The sequence below is a fragment of the Lissotriton vulgaris genome, chromosome 3_1 (assembly GCF_964263255.1).
Source record: "Lissotriton vulgaris chromosome 3_1, aLisVul1.2, whole genome shotgun sequence".
Lineage (NCBI taxonomy): Eukaryota > Metazoa > Chordata > Amphibia > Caudata > Salamandridae > Lissotriton > Lissotriton vulgaris.
In genome coordinates, this window is record NC_141689.1 from 1,423,392,034 (window position 1) to 1,423,413,574 (window position 21,541).

The 21,541-nt window shown below is 48.0% G+C and overlaps 1 protein-coding gene across 1 annotated transcript in view; it reads right to left on the reverse strand.

Moving 5' to 3' along the window:
- The window catches only part of LOC147727987 (estradiol 17-beta-dehydrogenase 11-like), a 287,990-nt gene that overhangs the window by 187,430 nt on the left and 79,019 nt on the right, over window positions 1–21,541 (reverse strand). The window lies entirely within an intron of this gene.

Sequence of the window (21,541 nt, forward strand, 5' to 3'; positions counted from 1 at the left end):
TCCAACTTCATGGTTAAGAAGCTAAGGCTTCTCTGTAAGGCTAGACAAATAAGAACAGGGTCCAACTCCACCAGAATAGAACTCCTGGAGTTTCTGGCAGAGAATGAGAAGGATCACCCATTCCCTGAGGAGTAAGATTCCCAGGGAGGTTGGGAGGGTACTCAGGGACAATTACTCAGGGAGGAAGGGAACTTTGGGCTCCCCACCTCCAAGTCAGGGAGTAGAGGGTCTAGGCACTACAGAGGTAGGATAGACTCTGTACAAGACAGTGAACACAACTTCACTGAGGAGGACAACCTTTTAGCAAGGTTTCCTAAGAGATAAGAGCTAGAGACTAGGCTCCTAACGCTAGAAAAGAGAGAGCAGGTATAGGCCTAAGTCCCATCAATGCTGGCAGCAATAATAAGAATCAAGAGAGAGGAGGATCCTATGATCTAAAAATCCCGAAATGGATTGTCCCTAAATTGGAGGATGGTGATGATATCATCAAGAGGTTTACAGCCTTTGAGAGGGCTTGTGAAGCCAGAAAAGTGATGAAGTCTCACTGGGGGCACTCCTTTGGGAACTGTTCTCTGTAAGTGCAGAGAGAGACTTCTGACCCTTACTTGGGTAGAAGTAGAGTCCTATGAACTCATGAAGGACCCTGCTTGAGGGATTTGGACTCTCTACTGAGGAGTATAGAATTACATTCAGGGTGCCCAGAAATCCCAGAGTTAGTCCTGGGTGGAGTTTGTAGACTACTCAGCAAAGACTCTAGGCGGCTGGTTGACCGGAAGTAAAGTGCAAAATTATGAAGGACTTTATCATTTGTTTATGAAGGAACACATTTTAAGTGACTACACCAATGAAATATTGCATCAGTATCTGGTAGACCTAGGTCTAATTTATCTCCAAGAATTGGAAAAGAAGGCTGACCACTGGGTCAAGACAGGGGTAACCACGAAAACCACTGGGAGTGACCAAAAGAAAGGGGTCGCAAAACCTCCCCAAGGGAAAGAGAGTGAGAAACCCAAAGATAAAATAGAAGAGTCTTCCAAAGGCCCCCCAAATCCTAGTTAGTGGGTTGGCCCAAGAACTCTTCCCAGCCCACTAGTGGATACAATGTTTGATCATGCAAAGGCCTGGTGTTTCCACTGTAACAATATGGGACATGGAACTGGAGATTATGAATGTCCCAATAAACCAGTCCCTAGTCCCCCACCAGTTTCTACTGGTTTGGCAATTCTCCAGATCAGTAGTGTGCCCAGAGCAAATCAGGGTTCACACTGAGGCTGTTTTAGTCTCTGAAGGGGAGGGAAAGTTAGCCACTTTGGCTGTCTAGCCCCCTAATTAGAAGAAATACCTACAGTACCCCTTAGTGAATGGGACTAAGATAGAAGCCCTGAGGGATACAGGTGCCAGTGTCACTATGGTGACAGATACTCTGATTTCCCCAGAGCAATACCTAACTGGAAAATCAACTCCAGTTACCAATGCTGACAGTATCACCATTATCCATGCCATGGCTATCGTGATGTTAGACTGGGGGTGGGGGATTTGCTGGCATGAAACAGTTAGTTGTCTCTCTAAAGCTCACATCCAACTGTCTGCTTGGAAATTATCTGGAAACTTCAGCATTGATTGAGATAGAAAAAAAGACACATGCAGCCATGCTGCAAATCACTGAGATAGTGTGTTAGAAAACAAGAGCACAATGCCTAGCACATGGTGAAAAAGGAGAGCTGGAACCTGAAATAATGTCTCAACCTCCCAAGAGGAAATGCAGGAGGACGGGTGAAACAGCTTCTATCCAGCAAAAGGATCAGGATCCTCTCCCCAGGGAGAGGACATGTCAGCCACGGAGGGAAAGATCCCATGAAGCTTGAACCTTATGAGGTAGAGCTCTTGGGACCAGGGGGGCCTCTAGGGAGCAACTGTGCCTTGGGCAGAAGGTCTGCCCTATTCTTGAAGGAGGCCTGAGGCAGCAAGCTGCTGCACAGGAGCAGGAGGATATCAGTGGCACCCAAAAGGTCAAGTGGGAGGAAGGCCTACTGTAAACTGAGGGCAGAGACCCCAAACCTGGTACCACTAGGTGAGTGGTGGAGCCCTAGTAGTATAGGGAGCTTATACTCACTCTAGCTCATGACATCCCCCTAGCTGGGTATCTGGGCCAGACCAAAACTTGGGAAAGATTGTCCACCTACTTCTAAAGGCTCCAGATGTCCCAAAAAGTGAAAGAGTTTGTAAACTCCTATGTTACCCGTCAAGCCCGTGGTAAGACATGAGGATACCCAAAGACCCCCATAATCCCACTACCAATAGTTGGGGTACCCTTTGAGAGGGTAGGAGTGGATATAGTGCAGAGCAGGCCTGGAAACTAAAACTGTCCCTGGCAAACTGCTCTGCCGGCCCTCGTGGGGAAGTGGGCGGGGAGGGGGGGTGCAGCCCAGCTGTTTGCTAGGGGCGGTTTTGGGCGATTTTGTTACAGTGTGCCGATATTGCCGGCACCAGTAACAAAAACACCCCCCCCCCCCCGGGCCAAAAACCGGCCCCCAACCTGGCAGACCACTGGGGGCACTCCAGATGCCCGCTAGGGCCAGTCCGGCCCTGATATAGTGGGGTCCACTTGAACCTCCCACAGCCTCAGGAAACAAGTTCATACTAGAAGTAGTGGCTCATGCTATTAGGTATCCTGAAGCCAGTCCCTTAAGAATGTGTCCCAAAGGCTCTCATTGGGGTTTTCACCAGGGTAGGGTTTCCTAAGAAGGTAGTATCAGACCAAGGTACCAACTTCATACCTTCGTACTTAAAGCACATGTGGGATGGGTGTGGAGTGATCTATAAGTGCACAACACCTTACCACCTAAAAACCAATGGTCTTGTTGAGAGAGTCAACAATACATTGAAAGGCATGATAACAGGACTCCCTGAAAAGCTCAGAAGGGGATGGGGTGTCCTGTAGCCCTACCTGCTGTTTTCCTACAGAGAGGTGCCTCAGAAGGGAGTAGGGGTTTCACCCCTTCAACTTCTGTTTGACCACCCTGTAAGGGGACCGCTCTCTCTTGTGAGGGAAAGATGGGAGAGATCCCATCATGTACCAAAGCAAGATATAGTGGACTATGTACTAGGCCTTCGTTCCAGGATGGCAGAGTACATGCAGGAAGCATCCAAACACCTTGAGGTCAGCCAGGAGATCCAGAAGCTCTGGTATGATCAAAAAGCTGCACTGGTAGAATTCCAGCCAGTGCAACAGGTGTGGTTTTTGAAGGCGGTGGCACCAAGGGCTCTCCGGGACAAATGGAGTGGTCCTTACCCTATCCTAGAAAAGAAGAGTGAGGTCACTTACTTGGTATACCTGGGCACTAACAGGTTCCCCAAAAGGGTGATACATGTGAACTGCCTCAAGCTCTATTGTGACAGGGCTGATGTAACCATGCTGATGGTTACTAATAAGGATCAGAAGACAGAGAGTGAACCTTTCCCTGACCTCCTCTATTACAGCCTCTAAGATGGGTCAGTAGATGGAGCTGTCTTCGCAGACACCCTCTCTTCCCAACAACAAGCTGATTGCAGCCAGGTTCTGCAACAGTGTGCACAGCTCTTTTCCTTGACCCCTGGTCAGACTCCCTGGTGTACCCATGATTGATGTGGACACTGGAGGCAGCTTGCCTTTAAAAACAAAAATCTATCGTTAGTCTGACCAAATTAAGGAAAGCATCAAGGCTTAAGTCAGCAAGATGCTGGAGTTGGGGGGTCATTGAACCTTTTTGAGAGTCCCTGGGCCAGCCCAGTGGTCATAGTCCCCAAACCTGATCCACTGGGTGGGAACAGAGAAATTAGGTTTTTGTGGACTACAGAGGGCTTAGTGCTGTCACCAAGACAGATGCACACCCTATCCTCAGAGCCAATGAATTGATAGATAATTTAGGGGCTGCCAAATACCTAAGTACCTTTGACTTAACTGTAGGGTACTGGCAAGTTAGCATGCCCCCTGGAGCCAAAGTAAAATACAGCATTCTCCATACCTCATAGGCACTTCCAATTCACTGTGATGCCCTTTGGCCTAAAGAATGCCGCTGCCACCTTCCAAAGGTTGGCGAATCAACTCCTTGCAGTGTTAGAAGCCTTTGGTGCAGCTTATCTTGATGAAATTGCTGTGTTTAGCTCTTCCTGGCAGGATCACCTGGTCCACCTGGGGAAGGTTTTACAGGCCCTGAAAGTTGCAGGCCTAACTATCTTGGCATCCAAATGCCAGATAGGGCAGGGAACTGTTGTGTATTTGGGCCATCGTGTAGATGGAGGCCAAGTCCAACCTCTTCAACCGAAAATCCAGACCATTCTGGATTGGGAATCTTCAACAACACAGACCGAAGTCAGGACGTTCCTTGGCTTGTCTGGGTACTATAGGAAGTTTGTGAAGGGATATGGGTTCATTGTGACTCCCTTCACAGAACTCACCTCCAACAAGAACCCCAAGAAAGTGAACTGGCAAGTTGGCTGCCAAAAGCCGTTTGACACCCTTTTGCTCAGCTCCTATTTTCAAGGCTCCAAATTACTTCAAAAAGTTCATAGTGCAGACTGATGCTTTGAGCTAGACAAATGATGATGGACAAGACCAACTTTTTGCTTTCATAAGCAAAAGGCTACTCCCAGGGAATAGTGTTGGAGTTCCATTGGTAGGGAGGCCTTTGCTGTGGTTTGGTCCCTGTAGACATTAGACCATACCTGTTTGGTACTCACTTCCTAGTTCAAACTCACCACAGACCACTCAGATGGCTGATGCAGATGAAAGGAGAAAACCCAAAACTTTTGAAGTGGTCCATCTCATTACAGGGAATGCACTTTACATTGGAACATAGACCTTGGACTTTCCATGCCAATGCAGGTAACTTTTTGTCTAGATTTTTCCACTTAGACAATGAAGACTCTCTTGGGAAAGGTTAGTCTCACCCACTTTTTGCATGGTTACCCTCATGTTTTGCCTGACAGCTGAGGCAACCTGACTTGATGTGCCCTGGGTCCCTGCCAATCAGGTTCCCAGGGCCTGTATTCTTTCCGAAGACGGTACCATTGTACCCACAATTGGCACATCTCTGGCCACAGGAAACCCCCTTGTAAAAGGTATCATGGGTACCAAGGGAACTGTGACCAGGGAAGGCTTCTAAGGGATGCAGCACCTATTGTGCTACCCTTAGAGGCAGTGTACCTTAACACCCACACACTGCCATTGCAGGCTGAGTGTTTTGGAGCAGGGAAAAGTGAAGAGTCGACTGCCTCAGGCCATATGTAAGTCAACCCTCTAACTGGGTGCCCTAGCCCTCAGGTGAGGGTACAGTGGCATGAGCCCTGTACTCCCGCAGTGTCTACGTCCATTCTTAGACATTGTAAATGTAGTAAAGCCATAAGGAGTATATGGTCTGGGAGTTGGTCATTTTGAACTCCACTCCTAATGGTTTTACTATAAAATGGGAAGTTTGGTAGCAAACGTCTCAGCACATTAAACACACACTGATGCCAGTTTGGGATTTAATGTAAAATACACTTAGAGGGCAACTTTGAGATGGGCCCTGAAAAACGACCAGCCCTGGTGTGGTTCCTGAATGGCTGCCCTCCACTTGACACCACCAGACAGTTTTCTGGTCCCCTGGGTAGAGAGCCTCCGCTCTCTTGGTCCAGAAACAAAGCCCATTATGGGCAGAGTTGTCATGCCTCCACCCGCAGGAGGGGCTGGGTCCACGAAGTATAAGCTTTAAAGGCGTTCCGCCTTTATGAACCGACCCTGCCTTTTGCTGCCCCCAGCAACTGGCTCCCACCGGTTCTGCCCCTCACTTTAGGTGGAAGAGTCGGGGAGAAATCAAGCTAACCCCTCAGGTGTGGGAGGCGAGGTGAAGCACACATCTCAGTTCCCTCCATCTTGGAGATGAGGAGACTCAGTCAATTAGGGAGAGGCTCATGCCCCCTCCCACTGGAGACAAAATATGGGGTATACCCACCCCAAGGAAGGGACCATTGGTCCCAATCTCCACAACCCTTAGAACACCCTTAAATTTAGTATCTAGGTGTGTTAGAAATGTGTGACTCTAGTTAGCAGAGGTATGTACCTTTGTCCAAATAGGGACCCTTGCTTCTAGTTAGGGTAAGGGGATACCCACTTTAAATATTTCCTGCTCAACCCCTTGGTAGCATAGCACAAGCAGACAGGCTTATACCAAAGGCAATGTGTAAAGTATTTGCACTCAAAACACACAGTAGTACAGTGATAAAACCACAAATGGACACCACACCAGTTTAGAAAAATATAGTATCTTTATATAAACTCAACAAGACCAAAACGACAAAAATCCAACATACATGTAATAAAAATATGACTTTAAAAAGGTTTCAGGCAACTTGGTCCATAGAAAACTATGGATGCATGATTTCTCACAAAGTGCCTGTAGATACATCAAATTTCACAAGGCCAAACATCCGCAGAGAGGGTAAAAATGTAAAAAATGTTGTATACTTGTAAAGCGCACAGCTGCACGCACCGCTGTCATCCCGGCGCTGTATACCGCTGGGGAACCCGTCCTGGCTTTCCCTGTGAGATGGTCCCTTCTGGGCACCCCCAAGGTGAGACCAGGCATCCCCAGCGTTGAAGGGGCCGTTGTGAAGATTAAGCAAGCTATTGCCCAGAGTTGCAGAGTGGAACCCAAGGTTAGAGTAGGCGCCGAGGCGAGAATTATCAGGCCCGTGGACATTTTGACCCAAGACCCTGCCGCGTTGGGAATCGAACCCTGGTCCCGGGCCCATCTCAGTTTCCGGGTCTGCCGCCATTGCACCACACTTCTTCTTCTTAGCATTGAGAAAGAAAGAGATGCATCAGTTTCTGAGACCATTGAGAGGCAATGCAACAGTTCTGCTTCAAGCAGGAGAAGTGATGTGTTGGATCCGGTCTGCAGGGGGAAGTGATGCGTCAACTACAAGACGGTTCTGGTCCCCGGGTGATGCATCGGGAAAACTTGCCACACAGTTGCTAAGTGTGGAAATCCAGGGTGTGTCGGTGATTGGTGCGGCAGAGTCGAGCGGTGCTGTGTCGGGTTTTTCAGCTGCGATCCCTCGATGCAGCAATTCTTGCAGCCATGATAGGCGTTTCTGCAGAGGCACAGCAATGTGTGGAGATTCTTCTCACACAGCGGGGCTTCGTCGGAAAAACAGAGGCAAGAAGAGAGATTTAACAATTTCTTCAGTGCTTATTTTCTTCCAGCTCCCAATAGCAGGAACAATCTCCAGACACCCACAACTGGAATACACACCTCCTGGCAGGTCAGAACTCTCAGCAACAGAGTTCGGGGGAGCTGGGGGTGAAGTCTTTGTGTTCCTGAGACTTCAGAACAGGAGGCCCGACTCACAGGCCCTTGTTGATTCTTTTTCCAGCAGGTTCACAGCAAAGTTCCAGTCTTTGTCCTTTCCTTAGCAGAAACAGCAAGTGCAGGCCAACCCCACACAGCACACATCTCTTCAGCTCTTTTCCTTGGCAAAGGTTCCTCTTGAGTCCAGAAGTGAGCTAAGGTTCTGGGGTTTAAGGTCTACTACTTATACCCCATTTTTTTCTATTTGTGTAAGAGTCTCTGAGCCCAGTCCAAACCAATTCTGTCCTCACTGGTGCAGTATGATTACAGAGGGTGGAGACAGCATTGTGCAAGGGAGAAAGGCCCTATTTAGGTGCAAGGAAATCTCCTCCCACTACTCTAAATACAGCCAAGCTCCATTCAGCTCAGCTCTTAGTCATACAGGTAGGGCCAGGCACACCTCAACCCCAGTGGCTGTCTACAGTGAATGCACATCCCCAGTCCCTGCCACTCCAAAACCAGTCAATCCACAAAAAGGCTGCGGCATACAGAATGGTTAAACAAGAAAATGCCCACTTTCTATAAAGTGGCATTTTCAAACACAGAGTTTAAAAACCATCTTTACTAAAAGATGTGTTATTAAACTCTGAGTTCAGAGAGTCTAAACTGTATTTCACCATCTTGTCCCAATGGAAAGTTATACTTGTAAGATGTTACAAAGCATTTTCCTGTTCTATCCTATGGGGCAGATAACCTTTCAATAGTGAAAAACGAAATTGGCAGTATTTCACTATCAGTACACGTCATACTTTTCACATACACTGCACCCTGCCCAGGGGGGGTACCTTGGGCCTACCATAGGGGTGCCTTACATGTTAAAAGGGGAAGGTTAGGGCCCGGAAAGTGGGTGCACTTGTCAAGTCAACATGGCAGTTCAAACTGCGCACAGACACTGCAGTGGCAGACCTGAGATACCTTTTTCGGGACTACTCATTTGGGTGGCACAATCAGTGTTGCAGGCCCACAGGTAGCATTTGATTTACAGGCCCTGGCACACTCAGTGCACTTTACTAAGGACTTACCAGTATATCAAATATGCCAATCATGGATAACCAATTATGTTCACAATTTACACAGAGAGCATATGCACTTCAGCACTGATCAGCAGTGGTAAAGTGCCCAGAGTTCTATAGCCAACAACAACAGGTTAGGACAAAATAGGAGGAAGAAGAAAATGGTTTGGGGATAATGATGTAATCAAGGAGACAGAAGTAGTTGTAAGTAGGAGGTTTAATGGAGAAGAACAGCTTGAACATCCACAATCTTCAGGAGACATGAACATCCACAATCTTCAGGAGACAAACTTACACTGCCCAACTCCCACATATAGAATGTGGAATCAAGACAGAACCATAACAATTCTTAAAGGGACAGGAAAGGGGAATACTACAGATAACCCTGCAAAAAGGGCCAAGTCCAACATGGTGCAACCCTGAGCCTTGCTTCCTCAGATTCGAGGATGGAAGAAGAAGGACCGAAGAGCCATGCTGACCCAGGAAGAAGAGGACACCTACTGCTTTGGCCCCAGCCCTACTGGCCTGTCCTGACTCTGACCTGCCTACAGCAAAGAAACTGACATGTCCAGCAGCCCCACCAGAACCCGGAGGACCTGCTCTGCACTCGCCTTACATACTCTGTCTCCCAGAGCAACGGATTTGCTCAACAAAGACTCCAAGACCAGAATCCGGATTCCTGCGACATTGTGATTCTGCACCATTCTGCACCTGACGCCCCCGGCCTGAGTTTGAGTATTCTACACTACAAGGAGGTCTCCCCAGCGATGCTGACTTGGGATCTGGTGATCCCGGACCTCCCTCAAGCTTCAAGACAATGCCTGCATCCTCAACTTGAAGGGTCCCCTCCGAATCGCAACCGGAGCTGGTAAATAAACCAGACGCCAAAAGACAATCCTGTACCCGACACCCAACGACCTTGAGTGGCCCAGCCAATGGTGTGTAGGCATCCCCCAAGGACTCAACTTACCTCTCCAGCCAGTGGTCGCCTTCAGGAAGTCTCCCTGCCTGAGCCTGCAGCAACTTTGCCGGACTGGAGGTCTCCATTGGGAGCCACCGGGTCCCTGACGCGTTCTTGGCACCCTACACCTGTCTGCCCATGTGCCTCTGGTGTTGCAGTTCTAGTACTGATTGTTGGCCCCTGCAGTGCTGACCTTAACCCGAGGAGCTTTGCTCCCACACCTGAGTGGCCGCTCATAAGCAGTCCCTAACTGAAGGCCCCCTTAGCCCCTTTGACCAACATTGGGCTCTGCTCTCTGCCCCCGGCCGCCCCAGTGCTGCTGGTGGTGCAACTTGAGGGCCTACTTAGACCTTAGGGAACCTTGGTCCTAACCCCAAAACTCCCACTCATGAGACGTTTGCTTACCTGTGAAACCAATAACCATTTTTCTCCCTTAGGAACCCATGTTATGAGGTTTGGGGCCTAAAATGTTCTATGTGTTGAACTTTTGTTTTGTATTGAGGAAAAAGTAATTATAACTTAAACCAAGAAAAGTCTTAATTACCTTGTATTGTGAGATCCCTCTGTATGGTATCTAGGCATACTAACCCCAGCAGTCAAAGTTATCTAAAAGTATTCTAAAACGTAATTATTGTGTAATGTTAATTGCTTTTTGATCCAATGCCAACCTGCAACGATTGCAAATTCAACCACAACTGCATTGCAGTATATTTGAGAGTATATTTTACTATCTGGTGCCAAGTTCTGCTTGGTTCTAGAAATAAAACATAAGTTTACCTTTTTGAAACGTAACTAATTGGTCCCGATTCAGTCTCTCAGTGTGTGCCATCAGTCTTGATTGAGTGAATATAATACATGCTTAACACTCCCTCTGGATAGGCCTAACTGCTCGCCCACACTACCAGAAAGAGAGCTGTTAGTACTCACCTAATTTAGCCTCTGTTATACCTCTGGGTACTCCCTGGACTCTGTACACTATACCTTACTTTGGTATTGTACATCCAGAGCCAGCTTCCTACAAGAATCATCTGATGTAATTTAGCCGTTTTTTTCTTAGAGTTAGTTACTTGCTTTAACTGTATAGGGTACATTTCTTAAGGAGCTTTGGACTTACTCTGATCTTTTTGTACTTTTATACAATTTTATTGAGAATGATCTACATTGAATTTAAAACTACTAATCTCAGATGAAAGAGCCGAGTGGATTAATGTGCAGCCACCTTGGTTAAACTGTATTGAAATGATAATTATTGATTTGATTACTTTCACAGCTCACTATACAAGAAAGACCTATCCGCTCTGGAGAGAAATTGTGTAATTGGGCCTGGACTTTAACAATTTGGTAGTGTGTCGGAAGGTTATTTAGTGAAGTGAAGGGAATTAGAACTTGACCTAGAGATTCTGGACCTCAGTATTAGTGCCCTTAGTTCAAAATCCAATATCAAAGCATGGGCGACAGATGGAGTTCCAGTGGCATGCGTTGAAATGACGTTGAAGGAGGAGTGAGTATTAGTAGGGATGTGTGTGTGTGAAATCCATGCTTTGCTTGCAGTACTGTTTTGATTGTGTGATGTCTGGTGGAGATGTTGTGAGAGCCTTGTGAATGTGCTAGTAAGTTGACGTTGTTGAAGTTGTTATTGGGTCCGAAGTGACCGAAGATCCCGGGATATGTAATAAAGGTGCTATAAGACACTGTGTTCTAATAGTCTACTAAGGTTTTGTGGGGTTTGTTGTGAGACATCATCGACTGCCCAGTTGAGATAGATAACTTTGTATTCCCGATAGAGTTGTAGTTGGAGTTGCGGTCCTTTGTGTGCTGAAGGGAAACTATACTGATTTAGGTGATTCCCCTCTGGTTGTGGTTTCAGTTGTGGATATGTCTTCTTTGAGTGAGTGATTCTATTAATTATTTTAGTAAAGCAGACAATTGTTAGTTGTTTAACTATAAGCAGAAGTGAAGGAGAGCGAGAGAAAGAGATGGAAAGATTATGAAGGAGCGTGAACTGCTGCAAGGAGTGAGAGTGACGTCATGGTGTGCCGCACTGGGGGGGGCGTGGCTTGGATGCCGAGCGGACTGGCGGCGTGAGCTTGGAGCTCCGCTCCCGATCCCCGCTTTTATCCTGAAAAACTGCACGAAATCCACCCTAAAGGGCATCATTCGACCACTTAAGGACACCTGAACAGCAAAGAACCCCCAGGTGACAGAATCGGGGTGCCCACAGCACTCATCGGATCATGAATAATACGAAGAAGCGCTGAAGGGGTGACGGAACAAGATGGCGCCCGGAGCTGGCTCTCGAAACCCCTGAAGGCAAAGTCCCCTCAGTGACTTTCGGTGGTGGACGACCCGAGTCGAAGGAGTTGACGCCCGCTTGTTTATTCCACAGTGCTGTGAGAAGGGGAGCTAGCCGATCCTACATCCTGGGTAGGTCGAGGGTCTCACGAACAAAGACTGAGGAGCGTAACATGGCGGCCGCCCTGGCACCAAGAGACCGCGGAGGGCACAGCGCTTAACAGCAGAGCGGGTGGAGAGATCATCCTGGTTCAGAGGCGCACTGGGCGCGCATCCGGCCGCACCCTGAGAGTGGCCCGGGTCCCCACAACGATGAGGCGTGAAGCGACTCCCCTGAATTGACACCCAACGGAGGGCCGAGGTGCGGGCCTGATAGCCGGAGCGACACCAGGGAAAGGGAAGTGGGTCCGACATCGATTGGAACCAACGGAGGCCGCACTGGCGAATTGAATCCAGTCTCCCTGAGAGGCCTGGTGGCCTGGGGACAGAGCTGACTTGAGTTTGGGCTGCTGCACCACACGGGCGGTGGTGCTCCCTGCCGATTTTAGACATTGACTATTGAAAACGCCCTCCACTAAGTGGCCGAAGAGAGTTTCGTGGTCTCCCCCCCCCCCACCCCCCCCCCCCCCCCATCTTTTCTCCAGTGGAAGCAACGGGGAAACCTAGGGGCAAAGTGGAGGAGGCTGCGAGTTCAGGAGCGGCGGAAAGCCCACCACAATCCTTGACGGACTTGCAGCAGCTGCAAACTTGCATCCTGGCAGCCATACAAGCCACCAAGGAGGCGCTACAGCAAGACATTGCCCAAGTGGCGACGGGCCTGGGGCTACTGCGAGCCGACCATGACAAACTGAAGGATAGAGTCAAGGCTGCCGAAAATACCCTCAAAGAGATACTGCCCGAACATAAGTCTATAGAGGGAAGACTGGGAGACGCAATGGACCGCATCCAGGCCTTGGAAAGGAGGGCGGAGGATGCCGAAAATCGTAACAGGCGCAACAACTTGCGCCTAGTGGGCCTTCCGGAACAGAAAGAAGGGGATGATATGGTGGGATACCTCGAGCACTGGCTGAAGACGGAGGTGGCACCAGAGGGCCTTTCTCCCTTCTTCACTCTGGAACGAGCGCACAGGGTCCCGGCTCGTCCTCCTAAACCGGGCCAATCGCCCCACCCAGTAGTGCTAAAATTGCTGCATTACAAGGACCGGGACTGGTTGCTACAACGGGCAAGGGATGTGGGTCCTTTCCAGGTGGACAATAGCAGGGTGATGCTTTTTCCCGATTACACGTACGAGACGCAGAAACTGCGGGCCTCGTTCTTGTCACTCAAAAAAGAACTTCGAGCGGAAGGCCTAGCGTACTCGCTTCTGTTTCCGGCTAAACTCAGGGTGGTGGTGGACGAAAAGGCATTATTCTTCCACAACTCGGCAGACGCCTGGGCGTTGTGGGACACGTACAAAGCTGGCACTGACGGAGCAAAGCACAGGGCTGAGGACGACCGAACCCAGCAACCGACCAGAAAATCGCAGAGGATCCGAAAGCGCCGACAGAGAGCCAGGAAACCGACAGAATCACAGACTGAAGGCGAGAGAAAGGCAGCGCTGCAAGCGGTAATGGAGCTGTCGGGGACTACGAGATCCAGATCGTGCGACAGCTCGGAGGCGGAGGGCCTCGTAACTGGGTCAGAAGCAGAACAGTCGGACTTGAACAGTGGTAAGGGCCCAGACGTCGGGAGGCCTTATAGACGAATGAGACTGCAGATGCCCCACGTTGGGATGGTAAAGTGCCTGGGGGGTGCCTTTGCTGGTGACTGGCGACAAATACTGTGAAAGGGATGGAACGCTGGACTTGCAGGGGGGGATCTTGGGCTGGAAATACTGGGACTGGGTTGATCACCTTCGGAGCCGAGCAACGCCTTTCGGGCCCATAAGGCCACCGTAGTGTCGACTGCGGGATAGTCGGGTTGTTGGGAGTAGGAAGCTAGATCTTCAACAAGTTTGGATGGGATCTGCGCTTGCTAGGCTGGGCCCTGTTCTGGGGGGGAGGGCGCTTAGAGTAGTTGGGGGTGCTCGAGGCGAGGTGGGTGGGAGGGGGGGTTTTGTTGAGTTGGGATTGGGGGGGGAGGGTGTGACCCTGTGTGCCAGGCTGAACGCCATTACTGGACTTTGGATCCCAACGTGTGATTATGGCTAATACTGGACAAGTGAAGTGTTTAACCTGGAATGTGAGGGGTCTGCACACGATGCCACGGAGGCATAAAATACATGCATACTTGGTTCGAAGAGGGGTACAGATAGCGCTGCTGCAGGAAACGCATCTGACAAAACAAGAGGGTATAGCGCTACAGAGAAGTTGGAGGGGACAATTGTTTCACACTACATACTCCGCATTCGCTAGAGGGGTACTGATTTGGATACGAGCGGGGACTCCTTTTCAAGCCAATAGGCATGTCATAGATCCGGAGGGCAGGTTTGTGGCAGTGGAAGGGAAACTGAAAGGCAAGGACATAGCGCTCTGCAGTGTGCATGCGCCTAACATAGACCAGGCGTCCTTTTTCACCAAATTATCTGGCGCTTTGGCAGGGTTTTTAGCTGGCCCCATCATAATGGGAGGGGATTTCAACTCAGTGGCCGATGTGGACCTGGATAGATCTCATCCCCCATTGGGGACGTCTCCTATGCACCGGCTGGTGAAGCCCAGAATGCAATGGCAGGAGAGTTGGGGACTCCAAGACGCCTGGTGGGTGCACCACCCAACGGTGCGGGATTATTCCTTCTACTCTGGGTTGCATGACCTCCATGTCCGCCTGGACACTTTCTTGTGCTCCTCACAGGTGCTATCGGCGGTATCCAATTCGGAATACCTTGCACGTACAATCTCTGACCACAATCCCCTGCTTCTGACCCTCAATTGGATGACTGAAACTTCGCAGGTCTCGACATGGCAACTGAGGCCGGATACGCTGGATGACTTGGTGTTCAGGGAGGCGCTGGGGGACCGGGTCACGAGCTACTTTGAGGAGAATGAGGGCACGGCATCGACCAGAGCGTATGAGTGGGATGCTTTTAAGACAGTAGTCAGGGGCCATTGTATAGGAAAGTACACGGGGGCTCGTAAATCCTTGCTAAACGATCTAGACAGAGCAGAAACAGCCTTGCGCGCTGCCAAGAAGGAGCGCCCCAACCGCCCCGAGTTACAAGAGACGGTGTGCGCCGCCAAGGAAGCGGTGGCTGTGGAGATGGAACGGCTTCGCTGTTTTGACTATAAATCCTACTCAGTGAGGGCGCACGCGGAGGGAGACAAAGCGGGGACACTGCTGGCCTGGTTGGCCAACCCCACAAGACGAAGCCACCCTATTTTAGCCGTTGAGGGGGAGGACGGCCAGGTCCGCCATACCCAGGCGGAGATCTTGGAGCGCTTCTGCTCGTACTATGAGACGCTCTACGCGAGCGCGCTCGAAGGACGGAAGACGGAGATAACCGCTTTCTTGGAGGGCCTGCAGCTGCCGCGCTTGGAACTAGAACATAACAAAAAAGAATTGCCAGTACTGATAACGCCGCAGTAACATGAATTCTGACACAGTACTTGAGAAAATATTCAAGACTGGGGGCTAGTCAATAGCTTTTATTCTTGTTTCTGATTTTATCAAGAGATACTTTTTTTCATATTCAAAAAGCAAACATGTAAAACACATTTATCAAAAAAGTCAAAATAGGGGAGAATCATTCATCATATCAATCATATCACAACCATACAACATGCAATCATTCATGGGGAGAAGGGGTACACTGGATAAGAGAGCTACAAGGTTTACCAAAACATACAATATTTACAGTGTGATATCAAACATAAGACAAGGAAAAGCCAAAGTCTGCAAAACACTTAAACAATGTTTTCATCTGGTGTGTAATCAATTATACCGTACATTCCTATGTTCAAGTATATAAAAAAAATACTTTATAAATCGTTAGAGAAAGGATAATGTACAAGAATTAGTGATAAGCAACAATTATCATGACATTCACGCTTATCACTAAAGCAGACAGTGATATGGCTAGGGCCTACGCGTTTCGAATCCCAATGACTTGTGGGGATTCTCTTCAGGGCCTTTGGAGTTCTCTGCAAAAATGAAAAAGAAGAAAGGGAGGGGGGAGAACAAAAATTAGAAAAGACTCAGACAGGCATAGTTAGTTTAGTCACAAGATCAACATCAGTCACGTCACTCAGTTACCACCCTTATCTCCACTAACTTACCACTAGGCTAGTGTGCAAAAGGCATGGGGGTCTCAACTGTCTAATATAGGGTGTTCCAGAATCTGAAAAAAGTATGTATACAGAAGTCAGCGGGTGGGAGGGTGGACAAGCGGTCTAATAGACGAAGGTAGCAATTTTTACTCACCTTCAGTACTTGGAAAAGAAATAGTCTCAGGGTGGGGATTGATTGACACAATTAGATGGTGGTGAACCTATAAGGGGAATTGGAATGTGTTAAAATGTGAAATATAATAGATTTGATGCACTACTGGTTTTAGGAGAGAATCTCACCTAGTAGAGTGCAGGTTAAGGAGGCCGTGTGTGAAGTAGCCGCCCGTATTCAGTTGCTAGATACGTCTTGAAAAATAAATGAATAAAAGGAAAAAATAAGTTGGGGCTTGTAACAGACCGTAAAGAACACGAAAACACAATTAGTACAAATCTTTACCGGAATTCGTTATTTGCAGGAAGATAAAGTTGCACTTGTTCATGGGAACCCTGTCAGGAAGGGACGTTCAACGCGGTGCTCATCTGGAAAAACAGTGCACACCATTAGCCGCTAGTATGTGTTCTCATTAGAGAAGTAAGTTTAAATGAATGCGGCAGCTTACCGGAATAACAAGTCACAGGCGTATAACCGCGGTAGGTAGAACACAGAAATGTTTCAATTCAAGGCGCCTTTGGGCTAGAGTAGAAAATAACCGCGTGAGTGTCAATTTAGTTAAGGGTGCCTCTGAACAACAATTAATGAACGCGTTCGTTTCTTTGTGCTCGTTCAGAATCACAACGGGGTTAGAAAGGTAATAAAACTAAGCGCTTACCGGCATGTCTATTCCACGCGGTCAGCGGTGTTTATTAAACTAAAAAAACAGAAGCAAGGATGAGAAACTGATTAAGACCTAGTGAAAGGGACGTAACTAAGCGGATTTGCAGGGTGGAGTACTGACAGATTTAGATCAGAGCGGTTTTTCAATCGACGGCGTCTATGGCAGCACTACACACAGGCTCCTGCGCAGTAGCAGGTTGAGGCTGAACTACTCCGCCTATGTACCTGGACCCTGAGCAGCAGGACCGCCCACTCAGAGGCCAAGGTTGCATGGGGATTCCGGACCGGATTCACGGTGAGCTATGGACCGGAGTCTCACAAATGTTGAAATAACACGGGTGATTGCCAGAATAAACGGAATGTGACGCTAAGGTCACTCACAGAGCTGACAATGGGCTCACGACAGATAATTACAATTTGAAGATTTCACTTAATTCATTAAGTCCAGATACAGCTGTATCAAACTTAACGATAAGGAAAGCCTCACGTTTTGATAATGTCAGATTTAAATCGCCACCTCTGGGATTTCTTTCTATTTTCGAAATTACTGTCCACTTGAGATCACTCACAGTATGCTGCAATCGCGTCCAATGTTGCACCAAGGGGGCATTTTCAACTTTCCTTTTAATCCTTGATTTATGTTGCGAGATCCGTTGGCGGATCTCCTGATTAGTTTTGCCTATATATAGCAGTTGACATGGGCATGTAATGCCATATACCACATATTTGCTCTTGCAGTTACTCACCGTGTCATGCTTCCATGACACTCCCTTATGCTGGAACAAAGAACCTTCCATCGTTGATTCACAGCATAAGCAGTTTCCACATTTGTGGTGTCCAAGGATGGGTGGCATCCCCATCATTTGGCGTAACGTTTGTGGTTTGGCAACAGGCATGGCTGCTCGAACTATGTGGTTCGCAATATTATTTTCTTTCTTGAAAGCAAATAAAGGCTCATTTGCAAGACTTGCATCAAGGTTCTTTACCAAATGCCAGTTCTGTTTTATAACCCTTTTTAGACGGTTGGCGTTGGGGCAATAGGTTGTGACACATACTTGTTTTTCTAAAGCAGGTTTGGACGAATCAACGATGGAAGGTTCTTTGTTCCAGCATAAGGGAGTGTCATGGAAGCATGACACGGTGAGTAACTGCAAGAGCAAATATGTGGTATATGGCATTACATGCCCATGTCAACTGCTATATATAGGCAAAACTAATCAGGAGATCCGCCAACGGATCTCGCAACATAAATCAAGGATTAAAAGGAAAGTTGAAAATGCCCCCTTGGTGCAACATTGGACGCGATTGCAGCATACTGTGAGTGATCTCAAGTGGACAGTAATTTCGAAAATAGAAAGAAATCCCAGAGGTGGCGATTTAAATCTGACATTATCAAAACGTGAGGCTTTCCTTATCGTTAAGTTTGATACAGCTGTATCTGGACTTAATGAATTAAGTGAAATCTTCAAATTGTAATTATCTGTCGTGAGCCCATTGTCAGCTCTGTGAGTGACCTTAGCGTCACATTCCGTTTATTCTGGCAATCACCCGTGTTATTTCAACATTTGTGAGACTCCGGTCCATAGCTCACCGTGAATCCGGTCCGGAATCCCCATGCAACCTTGGCCTCTGAGTGGGCGGTCCTGCTGCTCAGGGTCCAGGTACATAGGCGGAGTAGTTCAGCCTCAACCTGCTACTGCGCAGGAGCCTGTGTGTAGTGCTGCCATAGACGCCGTTGATTGAAAAACCGCTCTGATCTAAATCTGTAAGTACTCCACCCTGCAAATCCGCTTAGTTACGTCCCTTTCACTAGGTCTTAATCAGTTTCTCATCCTTGCTTCTGTTTTTTTAGTTTAATAAACACCGCTGACCGCGTGGAATAGACATGCCGGTAAGCGCTTAGTTTTATTACCTTTCTAACCCCGTTGTGATTCTGAACGAGCACAAAGAAACGAACGCGTTCATTAATTGTTGTTCAGAGGCACCCTTAACTAAATTGACACTCACGCGGTTATTTTCTACTCTAGCCCAAAGGCGCCTTGAATTGAAACATTTCTGTGTTCTACCTACCGCGGTTATACGCCTGTGACTTGTTATTCCGGTAAGCTGCCGCATTCATTTAAACTTACTTCTCTAATGAGAACACATACTAGCGGCTAATGGTGTGCACTGTTTTTCCAGATGAGCACCGCGTTGAACGTCCCTTCCTGACAGGGTTCCCATGAACAAGTGCAACTTTATCTTCCTGCAAATAACGAATTCCGGTAAAGATTTGTACTAATTGTGTTTTCGTGTTCTTTACGGTCTGTTACAAGCCCCAACTTATTTTTTCCTTTTATTCATTTATTTTTCAAGACGTATCTAGCAACTGAATACGGGCGGCTACTTCACACACGGCCTCCTTAACCTGCACTCTACTAGGTGAGATTCTCTCCTAAAACCAGTAGTGCATCAAATCTATTATATTTCACATTTTAACACATTCCAATACCCCTTATAGGTTCACCACCATCTAATTGTGTCAATCAATCCCCACCCTGAGACTATTTCTTTTCCAAGTACTGAAGGTGAGTAAAAATTGCTACCTTCGTCTATTAGACCGCTTGTCCACCCTCCCACCCGCTGACTTCTGTATACATACTTTTTTCAGATTCTGGAACACCCTATATTAGACAGTTGAGACCCCCATACCTTTTGCACACTAGCCTAGTGGTAAGTTAGTGGAGATAAGGGTGGTAACTGAGTGACGTGACTGATGTTGATCTTGTGACTAAACTAACTATGCCTGTCTGAGTCTTTTCTAATTTTTGTTCTCCCCCCTCCCTTTCTTCTTTTTCATTTTTGCAGAGAACTCCAAAGGCCCTGAAGAGAATCCCCACAAGTCATTGGGATTCGAAACGCGTAGGCCCTAGCCATATCACTGTCTGCTTTAGTGATAAGCGTGAATGTCATGATAATTGTTGCTTATCACTAATTCTTGTACATTATCCTTTCTCTAACGATTTATAAAGTATTTTTTTTTATATACTTGAACATAGGAATGTACGGTATAATTGATTACACACCAGATGAAAACATTGTTTAAGTGTTTTGCAGACTTTGGCTTTTCCTTGTCTTATGTTTGATATCACACTGTAAATATTGTATGTTTTGGTAAACCTTGTAGCTCTCTTATCCAGTGTACCCCTTCTCCCCATGAATGATTGCATGTTGTATGGTTGTGATATGATTGATATGATGAATGATTCTCCCCTATTTTGACTTTTTTGATAAATGTGTTTTACATGTTTGCTTTTTGAATATGAAAAAAAGTATCTCTTGATAAAATCAGAAACAAGAATAAAAGCTATTGACTAGCCCCCAGTCTTGAATATTTTCTCAAGTACTGTGTCAGAATTCATGTTACTGCGGCGTTATCAGTACTGGCAATTCTTTTTTGTTATGTTCTATGACGGCTCAGCCATACTGATTAGAGCCAACCCTTAGTTGTTTATTGGAACTAGAACAAGCGGAAGCGCTGGGCAGGGGTATAAAACTGGGCGAGATTAGAAGCGCGGTGAAGAAAATGGCCAGAAACAAAACCCCGGGCCTGGATGGGCTTCCGGTCGAATTTTACAGCAGGTATATTGATTCACTTGCCCCGAGGCTTCAGGCGGTGTATAACAAAGCTAAGGCTCGAGGAGGGCTGCCCGCTTCCATGTGCGAGGCGCTCATGATTCCGCTCCTGAAGCCAGGTAGAGAGAGCACACATCCAGCCTCCTACAGGCCACTATCCATGTTGACGGTGGATTACAAAATTCTGAGTACCATCCTGGCGACCAGACTACTGCAGCACATGACAAGGTTGGTCCATAGTGACCAGTCTGGCTACATTCCAGCGAGAAATACGACTGCTAATATACGTAGATTGATTCGCCTAATGGGGGAACAGTGGACCGCCATGCACACGCCGATGGTCTTGTCGATCGACATAGAAAAAGCATTCGACAGCCTGGAGTGGGAATACCTTTACAAGGTTATGCAACACTTCGGCCTTGGGGACGGGTACATAGGTTGGACGAAAGTCCTATATGCCTCGGCGGTTACGCGAGTGAGAGTGGGCCCCCTTGTATCGAACCCGTACCCAGTCAACCGAGGCACCAGACAGGGATGTTCCCTATCTCCCTTGCTGTTCGCTTTAGCGATCGAACCCTTCGCGGCGGAAGTCAGGAAAGGGCTCTCCTTCGCGGGCTTGACTTATCGGGGACATTCACACCTTGTCTCGCTATATGCAGACGATCTCCTGCTATATCTAGAAAACCCGAGGAAGGCTCTGGAGGGGGCGGAACGGCTCCTGGTGGCCTTTGGCAGATTTTCTGGGCTGTAGGTGAATTGGCCTAAGTCGTGCCTATTCCCGCTACGTCACGGTGAACAGGAACCTAACATCTGCACACAGTTGGCCTGGGCGCCGGACTGCCTGAAGTATTTAGGAGTCCATATCTACCACAAGGGGGCGGACCTGCTGGAAGTCAACGTGGGTCGCTGTATACGGGCGCTACGTGGCAATATGACCTTCTGGTCCACTCTTCCGCTATCGGTCACAGGACGCATATCCCTGGTAAAAATGATAGCCCTGCCGCGCCTCCTCTATTACTTTCGCGTGTTACCTATATGGATACCCAGGTCGGTCTTCCGTCAGCTGAGATCTTTATTGATCTCCTTCCTTTGGGGTACGGGCAGGCGCAGAATCACTCGGACAACGCTGCTCCGGCCGAAGGATGAGGGAGGCAATGCGGTCCCTGACTTTGAGCTATACTACTTGGCTGCACAGCTTCAGACCTTCACGCAGG